Source organism: Leptonotus elevatus, chromosome 19 (genome assembly GCF_054856555.1).
Source record: "Leptonotus elevatus isolate MCC_2025b chromosome 19, RoL_Lele_1.0, whole genome shotgun sequence".
NCBI lineage: Eukaryota > Metazoa > Chordata > Actinopteri > Syngnathiformes > Syngnathidae > Leptonotus > Leptonotus elevatus.
Genome location: NC_141257.1, coordinates 4,416,905 through 4,421,904, shown reverse-complemented (window position 1 = coordinate 4,421,904; position 5,000 = coordinate 4,416,905).

Below are 5,000 nucleotides of genomic sequence, written 5' to 3'. Positions count from 1 at the left end.
AAAAATAAAATAAAAATAAAATAAAAATAAAATAAAAATAAAATAAAAATAAAATAAAAATAAAATAAAAATAAAAATAAAAATAAAAATAAAAATAAAAATAAAAATAAAATTAAAATAAAATAAAAATAAATTAAAAATAAAATAAAAATAAAATAAAATTGCGTTGTTTTAGGAGATTTCTAAGCTTGTCTGTTACCTTTTCTATATAATGTTCAACAATATGTTCTGTACATTTGAAGTTAAACGAATAATAACAATTTTAATAAGAAGCTAACAGTGGCTACGTGACAGGAAGTTAAAAGTGCAGCTGGTCGTAGCTGCTGAAAGCGAGCGTTAGCCACCCGTTATCTGCAATTGGGAGCAGTTGGAAGCTAAAAAAGAAGCAGAAAAAGCTCAATAGCAGCTCCTGGCAGCAGCTTACGGAGAATGGAAAATAGAGGATGCTAATTGTGTACAATGGCTAATGGCAGCTGTCATCCTCAACTGCAGTGATTCTTAACCATTGTGCCACGGCGCCATCTAGTGGGCTGCAAAGTCATTTCAATTGAGCTGCTCGTTGTATTGGCATGTATTTTGCAATATTGTCCTCTTTTGTTTCTCAGTTGACATCATGTTGGTCGTCAGTTGTTGACTCTTTGTCCTTGAACCCGTCACCAGTGTGTGGACGGACGGTCTGAACGCGCTCCTCGGCAAGGAGATGACCAGCGACTACACCAAATCCGACATGGACACGCTGCTCTCCATGGAGATGAAGCTCCGCCTACTGGACCTGGAGAACATCCAGATCCCCGAAGCGCCGCCCCCAATTCCCAAAGAGCCTAGCAACTATGACTTTGTTTACGATTGTAACTAGCTTAGCTTAGTTTAGCCCTGCTGTACTCACTGGACCTTTTTTTTTTTTTCCCTGCTTCTTTTTTCTCCTTCCTTTAAAACTGGACGATTTCAAGAACTGTGATAGTTTGTTTTGTTTGTTTGGTCATCCTTGTTGCTATGGAGACCACAAGGAACCAGGAAGTGTTCCCTTGAGAATCAAGAATTTTTATTTTTATGATTTGTCCTCAGGGCTTCTGCGCAGGGAGGGACGGCCATGTTAGTTGTAGTCCACTTGTTTATTTCCTTTCACATGACACGAGTTTCACCATATTCGTGGCAGCTAAATGTTCCCCCCCCCCCCCCCCACACCACGAGAAGTACTTAAAAAAAAAAAAAAATAACAAAAAAAACTGCTTGTCTGCTCAAGACTGTTACAACTTTTTTTTTTTGTCACAAAAATCCCTGAACGACTGCTGTACACCACATTCCTGAGCAATATTTACTTGATCAGAGAATATTTCAAATGTGACGTTTATGTGAAGACACGCAACGGGTTTTACATGCTTTGGTGCATGAGAGGAGATTTGTTTGCATTCTGGAACTTTTTGTCCGTTTGACTTGTATGAAAGAATCAGTGACACGGTGAGAAGGATTTCTTCTTTCTTGGTCTCAAGCCGTCCAATCGCAGCAATGGATTTCTGTCACATGTACTGAAAGCTGGTTTTGCTTCCTGATCCTCCCGAACGGTGGTTGTCAAACTTTTGACACCAAGTCGCATCCAAAGAAATTCGAGCAACATTCAAATGCAGTCGTGTTCATGGATGATGAATGACAGACATGCAAAATAACGTGCACTTTTTTGGCTGCGACCAGCAGAGGTGACAAATGTACATGCTAAACCCCTAACCCCTAACCCTAACCCGAACCCGAACACTGTTGGTAACGATCCTAACAATTTAATTAATAAAATTTTTTAATAGAAAATAACTTTGGTTGTGATTGACTTTTATTTTTGTGGCAGGAAAAGAGAAAAGCAACCCTTTTGCAGTCCGGATGACAGGCCAGTAGGCGGCGCTCGTGTGCAAAAGTGGAAGATGGCCGATGACCGCAGGTCTGCAGTTTATAAAGCCAGAGGTGCGCGTTGATTGGATTGTTCGCCATTTACGGCAAGATGGCGGCCGCACTCGTGGCCTTCTGTTAGGTTGGTGAGCGCGCGCACGAGTAAATCTGTAAATGTTGTTGGCGTTTGTTGTCCTTCCTCATGGTGACGTTTGGCTTCTTGCAGGACTCGAGGGACTCCACAGCGGTTGCGGCGCCGTCCTTGCTCTTTGTTTTGGTTCGTTTTTAATGCTGGCCAGCATTTAGTGACTTGTTTTTGGTTGTTTTATTTTTGCTGTCGTAAATGACACACCTGATGGTTTTCTACTTGGGAATTGAACTGTGCGGGTTTTTGTTGTTTGTGTAATAAAGATGGCTGTCTTGAATTCAGCTCCACTGACAGAAGTGAAGATGGATTGGATGCGGGTACATTTGTTTTGATTGGTAGCCCGCAGCTCATTAGGAGACAGGTGTGCGCGGGTCACGAATGGATTCATCAGCACGTGCGGCAAGATGGCGGCCGCACGGGAGTAAAGACGGGACAAAAGTAAGTCCCAAAGTAGACACGAGACACACCAATGAACAAACTTTTTGACTGTCGAGGCGCGTGAAAAAGAGTGCACATGAAAATAACTTAACATTTATTGTTTAATTTTAAAACATCTTTGTTGTTCTTTGCTATATCACCTATTACCTTTTATGGTGGCACAAAAGAACATTACTATATTAATGATGAATAATGTATGTATTTTTGGCATGCGTATATCTGTACTAACATCTTTTGACCAGCAGGGTGCAGTACAGCGCTACACACTTGTTACCACTAATCACTGCCTCTACAACTCTAGTTACAGCAACCCATTTTTTTATATTTTTTTTTGTATTTTGTACATTCTGTACTGCCAGTGCAGTTTAAAAAAAGGACTCCTCGTGTTCGTGGTGGACCTTGACTGGCATGGGTACGTCACATTCTCCCAGTCAGCACAGAGGCAATGCTTGTATGTAGGAGGAGACCTTGAGTTTGTTTTTGTTGATGTTGGGATGCCTGCTTGCACATGCCAAGGTTGTGAGACTCTTGGCATTTACACACTTGCAATGTACAATTCCAAAAGTGTAAACCTGGTTTGGTTCATAAGTTTCACAAGTTAAACATATTTTCTCTATGAGCATTTTTTTTTTTTTTTTTTTAACAACTCTCTCTAGTTCCCTGGTCGTCATGGTAATAAAAGCCGGACTCTCTGTTGACCCAGCAGTATTATGGCCTATATGTAAATTCTTCACACCAAGTTTCTCCAGACATGACTTGTGAAAATTTGCCAATTTCAAGCAACTACTGGACTACACAGACTAAGACTATAATATCAAATCCGAAAGTGAGATTTGGTTGATACACAGATTAGCGTTGGCTAACATCTCCACAAGTGGGTGCTCACTATTATTATTATTTTTTTTTTACACATTTAGACTTCAAGGTATCCATACTCACCATGGTGGCCCTTTTGTATCCGTTTTACAGTCAAGAACTAGAAATTTGAAATTTGAGCCCGGTAACCACAGCAACTATAGATGAGAGTGACTTGTGTCCAAATATTGTCGCTCCACCTTTTGTTCACGCTCATATTCACTGATGTTGGCATTCAAGACAACATGGAGGATTTGCATGTCATGTGACTTGCAGACAATGCTCCACTAATGAGGCTCATTAGCTGTGTCCAGCGCACCCCCCACCCCGACCCCACCCGCACCTTCCACCCTCTGTCCTTTATCAGCATGTGCACCATGATTACTTCAGGGACCAAAAGGGAAGAGTTTGTCTTTGTCATCATAAACCTTGGCGAAGTGGGGGCGAAGTATTGAATAATGTCGTCGCTACCTGTGTGATTGACGGCGTGATTGATCACCGGGGGCTCGGGTGGGAGGAGAGGGTAAGGAGGGGGGGGGGGGTCGGATTGGAATGAGGATGGGAGGGGCAGAGGACTGATCAATCAGAGTGATTTGCCACCCTTGATGCGAGGTGTCCCTGGAGGACACTTCATCAGCGGGCTGGCGTGCGCACACAACACCAAGCCGCCATGCATGTTGAAACCCACATGCGTGCGTGTATGTGTGCGGGCAGTCGTAAAGGAGCAAGACAGACACCTGCGCATAAAAAAAAAAAAATGCCAACACAGACAATTTTTTTTCAGCATGAAGGAAATATATTCTGATTTATGATAATGGGGTGGAGATAAATCTTATAGGGGAAGTCATGTAAAAAAATAAATAAAAAAATAACCTTGTTGTATGCACCCCCACTAATTACTGTCTTCTGATTAATACTGCTTTTGTAGAATATGAATTAAGCAGAAAAATCCAGCTGTTTTTATCCATCTCAGGCGGCCATTTTGCCATTTGCTGTCGACTGAAGATGATATCTCAAGGAGGCAAAATGGAGTGCACTCTTGATTCATTCTCAACCAGTGTTGTGGTCTAAAGAATACGGTTTATGCTGTATTGTTTACAACAATTACTCTAAAATGGGTTTTTTTATTTTTTATGGTGCGACCATTTAAGGGTTGTACACTGCTTCTCAGCTGGGATGGATAAAAAATAGAACGAATCCAAAATGTCCACGTTTTTTAGCATTAACGACTTTGCCAATTTTGGGGGGCTATTTTCCAGTATTAGCTGAAAAACTCACCTCTTGACCTTTTTGTGCTCAGGTCACCTGGTGCCATCTTGGTGTCAAGGAAGTACTGTATCTTCAACAAAGCTGACATTTTACACATTGCTACTGTAAGTAGTGTTTTGCCACCATTTTGTGGCAATTAAAAGCCATTATAGTTTTGTACAAAATAACCTAATTTTCACCTTTTTTGGGTGTTGTTTATACAAAATGCCTCACTTTCTTGGGTTGTTTTATACAAAGTTACCCAATTATATATATTTTTTATTATTATTTTTTTTTAATACAAAATGATCCAGAACATTGGGTCAAGTTGTGGATCGGTCCATTTTATTTGATATTTTTATTTTTATTTTTATTTTTATTTTTATTTTTATTTTTATTTTTATTTTTATTTTTATTTTTATTTTTATTTTTATTT